Genomic DNA, 12,427 nt, shown 5'->3' on the forward strand with positions numbered 1-12,427 from the left:
TGTAAAATAAAAATATTATTGCCTTTGCTTTGAAGACTCTGTCCTTTTCAATATTTCAGCAGTGAATAAGTGTTTCTCACAAAAGTAATTGTATTTTTTTGGAAAGTTACACAGAATGTCCATCTTGTAGCATTTTTTCTTTCAAACGATGTTTTTTCCAGACACTGATCATTCTTTGAAGATGGTATTGTCTTGTTTTCAGTATGATCTTTGCCAAACAGATGTGTCTTCTTCTGAGAGCATGTTTTCTTTCAGTTTCTTTCCCAGACACACTCCATTCTTTGAACATGATAACACCTTGTGCTCAGTATGATCTGTGCTGAACAGATGTCTCTTCTGCAGCCACCTCTGTTTGGAATCTCTTCTTATCAGAAAGGCAAGGTCAGGCAGAGCTGGAGCCAGCTCCAAATTAGCAAGAGTTTTGATTGGTGTGAAGTTCATAATAACATATGCCTAAGATAGGAAAATAATAGCATATGTATAAGATTTCTGGGAAAATGTATGCGTCTGCATGTAAGTGGGAAATATATTCTATAACCAGCTTTTGTCTCATTGCACATGATTGATAAGAGATCACTCCCTGTTGTTCTCCTGGACTGGTAAAGGGTGCTTGCTCTCTAAAACTCAAAAATAAGTTGTAGAGACTTTATTTGCCAGTGTTGTCAGTATCAATTGGAAGAAAAGCAGTCATCTTGTAAAAGCGAAGTTAGCTGAAAGCATTTACTCTTTCCTGAAATGCTGTAGTTATGCTGTAAAAATAGATAAGCATTTTGTAGGACTTCTGTTTTACTGTCAGCAGGACATCGTGTTACTACGGAGATTGGGCAGCTGCTGTAAGACTCACTGCAGTGAACTACCTAGTTTATAGCCTGAGGTTATTTTAATTGTTTGAAGTGATTCTAATTGGAGGTCTACATTACACGGAACATTTTTGTGTGCGTTTGCTTGCTTCAGGAATTACATTGGATACTAGTTGATCTGTTTAAGGTATTGCACTGTTTAAGGTATTGCATTGACAACACTGCTACTGGAGGTACTGTAGCCAGGAAGCATTATGTCCCATCAGCTGTTCTCTTGCTAATTCTGGGCATCATACTGAGATTAATTAATTTGAAATGTGGGGAAGAATCGCACTGACACAGCCATCACTAAACACCACTTTTTATTTGGCAAATTGAAAATCTTTCCAAATGATTTTTTTAAACAATTTTGATTGGCAGAAATTTGTGACCTGTGGCACGTGCTTGCATATTTCTTGTCTGCAGATGAGTTCATGGTAGGTTTCTGTGGGAGGAGGCTGCATGTGTTGTTGGAAAATCAGGTTGGTTACACAGAATACAAGTAGCCAGTCTTACACACCAAATTGAGGCATTGACTTTATTACAGAGTTGCACAAGTCTGGCTGCTTCTGGCTTTCAACAGATCAAGCACCTCTGAAAGGGCGCTCCATGCTCAATTTTTTGCAAAAGTTCCAGGTAGTTGTGTCATACAAGTTCCCTACTATGCCTGTTTACTGAGCAAGGGACCTGCTTTTAGAGGCGGGTTTCTAAAGTTTCTCTGCCAAACTGGCGATCTTGGTGACAAGACCTGATGTAGTTTGTTCTTCTTCGATCCAGATGTCCAAGACATTCCTTGCATCAGATTGTGACTGCTTTGATCATTTATTTAGTAGAAGTTCTGGTATTTCATTTAATATTAGCAAATGTTAGTCTATTCTGATTGTTTATCAGGATGTTTAACAGTGCACCTTTTGCAACACTCAGACTATGCTGCAAGTGGCCCCTGGTTGCTCTTCAAGGAGCCAGAATGATTGTTAGTGTGTGGCTGATGGAACTGGCACTGACTACTGCTCCAGCTACCCCTTTTCTGCTCATGCTAACTACAACCTGAAATAAGAAAATGTGAATGAAGAAGAACCACTTCTGATGTAAGAGGCTTTCCGCTATAAAGATGACTTTGTATGTTCGTTATCTGCATATGACCTGAAGGAGGGAGAGGGATAATTTCACCCTTCCTTAAGCAGTTGTTTAATAGCTTTGACCTCGTAGGCCCTAAAAGTTGGGTGCTTCATTTGATGTAATGGTAAAATGTGCTACTTTAATGATAGTGTTCAAATGAAAGGAATTAAAAAAAGAAAAAGGTGCAGCTGGATAACATTCAGTTATCATACAAATTTAATACAGCATGTGGTTTGAGGAAGGAAAGATACCTTTAGCAGCTGTGTATCTAGGAGAATTTTTAGTAGTATTATACTGTAATGTGCATTATACCATACATGTAGCAGATACCTTTCATTGCTCTGAAGACAAATCAGATACTCTGCAAATGAAACATATGATATAGTTTCACTGATTTGTGAAATTAGGTGTTTTTAAGAACTGAGAAAGGGTTTGATTTTAGTAAATACAGGATAATATGGCCCAGAATTAATTATATTATCAGTTCAGAAAGAGATGGGTTGTTTGGATCTCATGCGCTCCATAGAATCTCTGAGAACTGAAAACTGAAAACGTGGACACAACAGATTAATAAAAGATGGTGATATATATTGGTAAAGCAACTCCTGTTTCTTTTATTGGCTGAATTTTAACACTAAGCTTTTGGGTAGACAGGTATTGCAAGGGTTGGGTTTTTCGGTTTCTTGTTTGTTTGTTTTTTTTTTCTCAAATCATGCTATAGTGCTGTTCATTCTTGGTTCAGAGGATATAATTGATCTTTTTTTCTTCTTAGGACTCAGTTCTGGTGAAAGAAATTAGGGTGTGTACATCCCAAATAAATCTCCTGTGAGAGTTTTCTGGTTCTTCAGGTATTTTGAAAAGTATCCTGTAGGACCTGTGTTAAATAATAAGTAAACACAAAATAATAAATATGAAGTTATAACTTTGCTTGCTCCTAATATTGATTTAATTATTAAGGTGTTCATGCTCACAGTTGCTCATATCAAGGTGTTCATGCTCATAGTTGTTCATACCAAATAAGCGTGAGTTATTGTACCAAGAGCTAATTATGAATTAAGACTGCTAGTTGCCATTATGTACTCAAAGAATAATTTGAGTAATTCAGGTTGGTAGGGAATTCGGGAGGTCATCAGTGTGTACACATGAGCAAAGACAGACCAGACTAATCAGATTGCTCACAAACATCTGAAGTTGTGTTGGTTTTGAAAGATGGAGATTCCACTATCTCTTCAGGCAATCTGTTCCAGTAGTGGAGGTTTGGGGGAGGAGGGGATTCTGCAACTTCCCATGCATCATTGGACAAGACAGTCTGGCAGACTACATCTCTCATCTCTTACCATCTTCAGATAAGCTGGTTTCCATTTTCTTGGTGCTGTTTTACTAAGCAACTGAAAAGCAGAAAACTTACTCATAGTTTTTTGTTTCTGGAGATCAAACAAAGTGTTTTTTCTTGTTTATTACATTTTGCAGACCCTTCATTGTCTTGGTAATCCTACACTGGACTTGCTCAAGTATGACGGTGACTTTCTTTTACAGGGGAGCTGAAAACACAGCACTACAGATGCAGCTGGGTCCAAGTTCAGGATGGTTGGGAAGGACTCCATCCTTGCAGGTCGAGACTGTCCAGGTACTTTATAAGGACATCAAACATTATGGCTCCCAATATGATCCACAAGGGATGCCACTAGTAATGGGCTGCCAACTGGGCTTTGTCCATTGAAGACAGTCCTTCAGTCCTCTAACTTACCCAATTACACACCAATATATCTCACTGATTTGGATGTTAAGGATCCTATGGGAGGTAGGTTCAGTGACTCAGCTATATCTGAATCTTTGTTGTGTTTACGCTGCTTTATTTGCTGAAGTGTTCTTCACGTGAAAAAAAACATCCTTCTCTCAGTCAAAAGCAGGTGCAGATGTCCTTGCACCAATCAATAGCATCTGACATCCACTAATATAAATTATGGCTCAGTTTCCTGAGGAATTTGGAAACGCAAGTGAACTCGCAAATTGTAGCCCCTCCCCTAGAATACTTAGAGCCTCATCCAACATGACCTTGAATGTTTCCTGGGATAAGGCACCCACAACTTTTCTGGGCAACCTATTCCAATGTTTCATCACCCTCATCAGGAAGAATTTCTCCTTGAAGTCTATTCTTTTCAAATATTATGGAGAGTGGCTTGTCATCAGTCAGTTCCCTCTGGGATGCATCAGTCAGTTCCCATCAGGTCCCATAGACTTGGGTGTTCTCAGGTCTGTCAGGTGATCGCAAATCCAGTCAGTTATTCAAAGTTTGATTAGCACACTGCAATTCACTATTCTTACAGTTAGGGACGAGAAGCAAGAGCAAAAGTTAAACACCAGAACAAATATTAAGCAGGCTATGTAGAAATTCTGACCTTTGTTGCATAAGATAACTGAGACTAAAGTACATTCCTAATCTAGACAAGTTAATACTCGCTAGATGTTATTTCTTCTGTGGTGATACTCCAATCTTCTTGTGGCATGGAAGGTTTATATGTGCTCGAGACTGTACCTCTCATGAGCTGATGTCCATATTAAAGTTTACAACCCTTGAAAAGAAGGGTCCTGGGGGAGAGAGCAAGACCTTAAAAGGCTGGCAGTCCCACTCAGTGTACAAGCGTCACAGATCAGTGTGTGCTTGGGGTTCTCAGATGGGAAGAGCTTTAGCCAGGGAAACCAGACATCTGGAGAAGGACTGTCTTCTGAATCTCCATTTGTGTAAAAAAATGTGTGAAACCTTCTGCATGACAACTCTTGTGTTGTGTATTTGGAGAGTTGCTGAGCTTCACAAACCACCAGAGGAAACGGAGGCAGGCTAACAGCAGCCCCTCCACCCCCAATACTTAGAGCCCTTTCCAACCTGGTTTTGAATGTTTCCTGGGCTAAGGCATCCACAACTTTTCTGGGCAACCTGTTAGAGTGTTTCAGCACCCTCATCTGGAAGAATTTCTTCTTGAAGTCTGTTCTTTTCAGATATCATGGAGAGTGGCATCAGTCAGTTCCCTCTGGACTGTGGGATGCATCTCATCAGGTCCCATAGACTTGGGTGTGTTCCAGTCTCAGGTGATCTCAAAGCTGATCTTGTACAGTGGGATGGACTTTGTTCCCACAGTTCCTGCCTTGCAGTCCATCCACTTAGGAAATGTGGGAGGAGTGGTTGCTAGTGAAGAGGCAAAATATCCTCATCCTTTTCTTCATCTGTTGTTATTGATTTGCCAGTCTTACTCATTGTGGAGTACACTTTCTTTGACATTCCTTTTCTGGCTGACGTGCCTTCTCTGTTATTTCTGATGTGCCTTCTCTGTGTTTGCATCCCTTGTCAAGTTCAGCTCCATCCATGCCTTGATCTTCCTGACCCCATCGCTACACAACCAGGTAGTGTCTTTATGCTCTTTCCAGGAAATTTGTCCCTGCTTCCACTGCCTGTGCATTTACTTCTTGATGCTTAATTTGACCAGCAGGTTGAGACTCAGTCATGCTGACATCTTGCCTCCCTTTTCTGATTTCTCACACCTAGGGATCAAGAGCTCTTGTGCTCTGTGGAAAGCATCCTTAAAGATCTGACAGGTCTCTAGTCCCTGAGGATTATTTCCCAGGGGGTCCTATTGACATGCTCCTTGAAGAGCTAGAAGTTTGCTTTCTTTAAATTCAGAGTCCTGACTTTGACTGTCCTATACCCCTCAGTTCTGTGAGCTCCACCAGTGTGTGATCTCTGCAGCCCAGGCTGCCTCCAATCTTGACATCACCAATGCACTCACTTGCATTGGTGACCAGCAGGTTCCAGTATTGCATGGCCTCTGGTAGGGCAGGTTGGACACTACCCCTTACAGACCATAGGAAATTACTCAGTCAGAGTTTACACGAGTGGCCGGCGGTGAGAGGCAAATCTGTTGGTGGCTGCATGTCACTGCAGGATGGCTTCTCTGTCATGGCAATGGGAGCCCTAGGGTGTCATTTTGCACAGATGCACCTACTTTAACCTGCTGTGGAATATAATTTCCCTCTTTGCCCCCTCTTGTCCCTTTAACTTTTCATTTGTCTGCCTCAATCTCCTTAATATGGATGTATTGGAGTGGTAACAGATAACAGGTATATCTTGGATATGCTAGGTGGGCTGGAACAGCGACTTTCCTTCTTGAGGGAGAAGCTGGTGGTTTTGTGTTATGAACAGAAACCCATTCAAGGATGAATTTGCCCATGTAATACTACAGAAATTCAGGAAGGGGCCTCAGAGGTGTTGCTGGAGCTTGACAGTGTGTTTGTAACTTCCCTTCTGAGTACACAAGGCTGTCTTACTATACTGCGCTGTGAGAGACAGGGGTGCTTAACATTGCAGAGGTAAGTAATGAGAAATGGAGAAAGGAGCAGTCAGCAGAGAGGCTTAGTCAGCCCTGAAGCTCTTGCAGTAACTTTACAACATCAGATACCAGCCTGAGATTTCTTATCTTTTTCCTCTAAAACAAAATTGCTTGCTTGGTGTAGTGAAAAGTTTAGGATTTAATCTAAACACAGTTTTCTACCAATTTAAGCTTAATGGGCCTTTATAAAAAAACTGGTGGTCTTTGGCAGCTGTAAAACCAAGCAAATGAACCATTTCTCTCTGTGATGCAGTAACAGGCACAGCCCTGCAAATGTAGGAAGTGAAACAGTTTCAACAGCCTTGATGAAATTTTGCATTTACTGATGTTGAAGCAAGTGCTCGGACTCTCATCATTTAAGCAAGAGAGATGTAGAAAGAGTGCTTGAAAGAAACTTAAAAGTGCCCCAAGTGACCAGGGAATCACAGCTCGCCCTTCAAGAATCTTCATTTGTCAGTCTAGGTCCCCTTAAGTGTCCTGTCTTCCTCCCTGTCTGTGGGTTTCTTTCTTATTCTTTCTTATCAGATGTAGTTCTTAAGATAGACGTTTCATGTGCACTTCGAGAGCTGAAGGGCTGCTGACATGTTTCAGGGCAGGTCTTGCTTCCCTCCCACCGCATCAGCCTTGTGAACCTGCTCTGCAGGACTGTTGAACCTCTGTTTGAACTAACAGTCTTCTAACAAAGCATAGGGTGGCAGTCTTTACTAAGTGATGACGACTCACCTCAGATCTTTGACCTTCTTCCAGGGCTTGATAGCATTGCATAAAGAAGTGAAGTTGCAGCTTTTACCTTTGCTTTACTCTTTTTTTTTTTCCACCACAGAAGAAACCCAATTTTTGTGAAAGCATTGTAGTAGTTAGGCCAGAGGGGTGGAAGAGGTAATTTTTACTAAGATTCAGAGATAATCAGTAATGTGTAATGTATGGGGAGTCCCAAGGTAGTCTCTGGATTATGACTCCCTTGGCATTCGCTACTGCCATGAAATCATTTTAAACGTGGTTGGTTGTTTTTTAAAGTATTTATCAAGTCTTTTATGCTGGTGCATGGCAGATTGCTTTGAAATGCTGCAGGGGTGTGTGTACATTGCATCTGGAGGGAGGGACTGGGTGAGATGATAATTTTCTGAACAGCTTTGCAGTTGTGGTGATTGGTAGTTTTTTCCTCAGAACTGATCTACAAACTGACTACATCTGAGAGTTATGCTTTACTCAGCTTTTAACCATAGCCTTTTCTTCCAGTGTAGCTGTGAGCATAGCTGTTCCTGCTTCAGAATGGAGACAAAAGCAATCGAGTACCACAGCCATATCTGCAAATTAATTGTGACTTGCAGCAAGATGAACTGTTAAGCTAACCCCAAATTTGAATTGAATTTGTTCATAACTGACAGGCTTTTAAGAATATTTTGTCCTCAAAGTTAGGTTTGGGCAAGTCCAGGCTAGGAAGCCATACCACACAAGATATGAATGTTAGGTGGGGTTACTTAAGGAATGTAAACTCCGCTGCATTGACATGTACTTCCTTGAGAGCTCTTCTACTTTAGTGTGAAGATTCCTGGATTTCAGGTATCATCACCAGCTCCTCAGCCTCCAGTCCAACTCTCTCAATTTTCTCAGACTTTTCTGTCCTCTTTTGTATTCCTGACCTTCTTTTCCAGACGCTAGTATTTAATACAGGATCCTAGTTTTTGTCTCTTCCTTCTTCTGTCCCATTTTCCCCTGAATTGTAGACCTCCATCGCCATGCTGATTTTGGAGACTGAGCTGTGATAACCTGTGTGAAGATGCCTTCCTTGCAGCCAACAGCAGTGTCTGAACACAGACTGGATGTTTGCTTTCTTACATATATTGTTAGGGCATAAAGTTGAGATTCCCCAGTCCATTAAGTGTCTGATTTTGTGGAAAAGCTTGATGGAGATTACTGTAAAACTTTATTTTTTGATAATTTGATGGACTAGACAAGAGGACAGGGAGGGTTTGAAGGCCATCAAAATAAATGCTGCCTTGGACTTCAATTTCAATAAAAGCTTTTGTAAGAATATCAGCCAGAAATGCATTACCTTACTTGCTAGTAACAAATTACTTTTAAAAGTCTTTTTATCACCTCCACGGATTGTCCTTTCTCAAGTTTTTGTCATAGCTGTCTCTTTGCAGTGATGATTATAGTAGTCTATGAAACACTTTATACAGAAAATACACAGAAGAAACTTGTCACTCAAACCCATTCACAATAAAGCAGTTTTACAGGGCAATGGTTACTGCCCTCAGAGCGGAGATGGTACCTATCATATGCTTAGTCCAGTAATGCTTTTACTGAACCCCACAAATGTTGTGTCGCTGCTGTTTATGCTTTAGAATTCTTTAATATGTTTAACCAACATAGTCCTTACCAGTTCTTATGAATTTATATCTAAACATAGAAAGTAATTATTGTTTGCTAACCTGGAAATTGGTTTGGGAATCTGTTAAGCATGTGCCTGTGGTCTGTTTTCTGTTTGTTTGGTTTGGGCTTTTTTTCCTTTTTTTCTTTTTTTTTTTCCCCCCCAGCATATGGAAAACTCTCCTAACCTTGAATTTGGTATAATAATGTGATTCCAGTAGAAAGTGAGAAGTGGTCACCAGAAAATTTGTCCCAAAGCTAGGCATGAAAGTAATAAAAATGTTTCAGTGAAAATAATTTTTCAGTATTGTTTGTAGGAGAGATCATTGCTCTGCTGAAAAACCTGTGATACAGTATTTGGAATATTTCAAAGTGGAAGATTTTGATTTAAGCCGAAGTACAGTTAAGTTTTGTCTAAGCAGTTGTGATCTTTGAAAGTTAGACAGAATGTCCCTCTGGTAGCCTGTTTTCTTTCTCTGATAGCATGTTTCCTCTAAAATGGTGTTTTTCAGATACTCTCGATAATGCCTTATGTTCAGTATGATCTGTGTTGAACAGATTTCTCTTCTTCTGTACTCACCTCTGTTTGGAGTTTTCATCTATCTTAAAGCCAAGGTCAGGCAGAGAGCTGGAGCCAGCTCCAAATTAGCAAGAGGCTGGACAGTTGCAAAGTTTCATAAAATTAGAATTAAAGCTTGGAAATTAATAGAATATGCATAAGATTTCTGGGGAAAATCATACATATGTGTATAAGTGAGAAATGTATTCTGTAACTAACCTTTGTCTCTTTGCACATGATTTATGATCACTCTGGCATGTTGGCCAGCCCTGATTAAGGATGCTTGCTTTCTAAAACTCCAAAATGAGTTTTATTGGCCAAGAGTGTTTTATTTGCCAGCATTTTTCAGTATCATCTATGTATCACAGAAAGTAGATTTTTTTGATGTGAATGTGAAGGTTGCTGTAAATGGGAAGTCTAAGTGTGGCAGCACCAGAAGGAACAGCAGAAAGAGATACGTATGGCCAATACTGATGGCACTTAGATTTGCTACTCATCAGGATTACAGCACATCTTTGAGCAGCTTATTAGAGGACCACATAGGGAAAACAAAGGACAGCCTAAACCGAGGGACAGCATATTCGTCTACTCAGACAAAAGTGAAGAATTACGATATTAAGAGATGGTGATGAGAATGTATAGAACAGGGCTGGAGCCTTGAGGCACACAGAATAAAAGAGACAAAAAGCAGGAAGTCAATACTGGTGACTCTCAAGGTGGGACTGGATGGGAGACTAAGCGTTTCTGAATGGCTCCCTGGGGTACAGATGACACACCAGCACGTGGCTGCCAGCCTGGCCAGCATCCGTTGCCCCTGGTTATACCTTGCTGGAGTATTTGAGTACCTGTGTCTGAATGCAGGACACACTGCTGGGACAAACACCTCTTGTGAGTTATAAGTGAGTGAGCAGGATCAGTTTGTTGTTACTCTGAACTTACTTTTTGCTCCTGTAAACACCTTTCTGAGTTTGCTTAGTAGTGGCTGCAGTGTTGCAATATCTTTTGTTAATGAGAAGCACAGAGAGGCATGGATGGAAATGCCACCTGCCTTTGACTCATTGGCACATCAGATGGCAAATGCTGCAGCTTGATGATACTTCTTCCGTTATGTGAAAGATGTACCTGTCCTATTCAGGTGATTTCCCCAGCCCACGCTCCTAACAGAGGAACCTCTCACCTTTTGCGAAAGAGGGTGCTGTTCTAAACAGCATGGTAGGCAAACAACAGAATAGACCAACATCTACTAATATTAAATAAAATGAAATGGCAAACTTTGTGTTAATTAAAAGAACGAAGTACCCAAGAATCTGATAAAGGATGTCCTGCACATCTGGGCCTTGTACTGATTAGAGAATAAAGGACCCAAAAGATCTGATATATAATGTCCTGGACATCGGCATTAGGGGAGGACAACATTAATCAGGAACATAAGAAACCGCCCCTCCAGAAGGAGATCCTCTGCTCACTGAGCATGCATGATAAAATCACCTATAACTTTTTTTGTAATAAATTGAGCATAGAAGCTACTCTCAGAGGTGCTAGGATCTGGGAAACCCACCGAGCACTCAGACTTGTGCAACTTCATAACAGAATCAGTGTCTCAGCTTGGTGTGTGAGATCGGCTGTTTGTATGCTGGATAACAAATGCAGCCTTTTGGACGTGTATTTCTCATTGAGGAACCAGGAATATCCCTGCTTCAGTGCAGAAAGCTACTCAGTGCTAGTGAGCTTCTAGGTCTGGTTGCTTTTGCTTTCATGTAAATAATGGAGAGCTTGCCCTGTTCTCCTGATGCTTGCTTGGGAGTCTCTATAAAAAAAAAAAAAAGTTGTTTGATTGTTTGTTTGTTTGTTTTCTTTTTCTCCCTCAGGTCTCTGTTCCTAATTAGTTCTTTTGCCTTCAAGCGTTTTGTAGTTAAACATGCTGCTACTTGTTGGTCACTTTACAGTTGCCACCCTTCACATTCTACATGAATATTTTTACAAGAAAAATAAAAGCTGAAGTCAGTTCCTGGACAAAGTTTTCTGTCTTGCTACATGATTCGTAGCAACACAGCAGAGGCAAAATGCCAAATCTTGCTACTGTTTCTTAAGGTGTTTCTAGAAGGTTTCTTAAGGTGTTTCAGAAATTCTTGGGTTTCGGTGCAGCTCAGCAGCACAAGGTGGGGCAAGGGCACTGTCCTCTGAGGTTTAGCCTGGAGAAGAGGAGGCTGAGGGGAGACCTCATTGCTATCTCCAACTACCTGAAAGGAGGTTGTGGAGAGGAGGGAGCTGGGCTCTTCTCCCAAGGGACAGGGGACAGGACGAGAGGGAATGGCCTCAAGCGCCACCAGGGGAGGTTCAGGCTGAACATTAGGAAAAAGTTTTCACAGAAAGGGTCATTCGGCCCTGGAACAGGCTGCCCAGGGAGGGGATTGAGTCATCTTCCCTGGAGGGGTTTAAGGGACGGGTGGACGAGGTGCTGAAGGACATGGTTTAGTGTTTGATAGGAATGGTTGGACTCAATGATCCGGTAGGTCTCTTCCAACTTGGTGATTCTGTGAAAGGAAAGAAAGGCATAGAGATTGCAGCATGAATAGCTGCACTAGCTCTGATCGTTTGGTGCGTGCACTGCTAACAGTGAAGAAGTCTGACCATACACATGGGTATGTGAGGGGATTGATGCACGAACTACTGCCTGATGAGCAGAGAACCTTTATTTAGGCTTAATAGCTCCTTTATGTATGTTAACTAGCAAGAATGCACTCTGTTTTTCTTTACAATGATTGGTTGGTTTTGCTACTTGTTCCCGAGTGTACGATGTGGTGTTATACGATTGGCCAAGATTAACTGTTCGTGCGCCGTGGTGTTATGCGATTGGCTAAGATTAACTGTTCATGCCTTCTTCATGCTGCTTCTTCTCTCAGCCAGGGTGTTTCAAGGACAGCCTCCATTTTCCTGTGTCCTTCCGCCTGCAAAAACCTCCACAGGTATGGATGTCTTTTTAGAGTCTGTAGGCATTTCACTATGTAAATGTCATGGTACTGTTCCCTTGTGATAGTGGTGTACATAAGGATCGTTTGTTGTGTTAAATGATGGACAGAGTGATAACTTTTACATTCACTTTTAATTGGATGCTTTATCGTCAGTGTCAGAACTCTTAAAGAGTTTTAGGC

Source organism: Phaenicophaeus curvirostris, chromosome Z, assembly GCF_032191515.1.
Source record: "Phaenicophaeus curvirostris isolate KB17595 chromosome Z, BPBGC_Pcur_1.0, whole genome shotgun sequence".
Classification (NCBI taxonomy): Eukaryota; Metazoa; Chordata; class Aves; order Cuculiformes; family Cuculidae; genus Phaenicophaeus; species Phaenicophaeus curvirostris.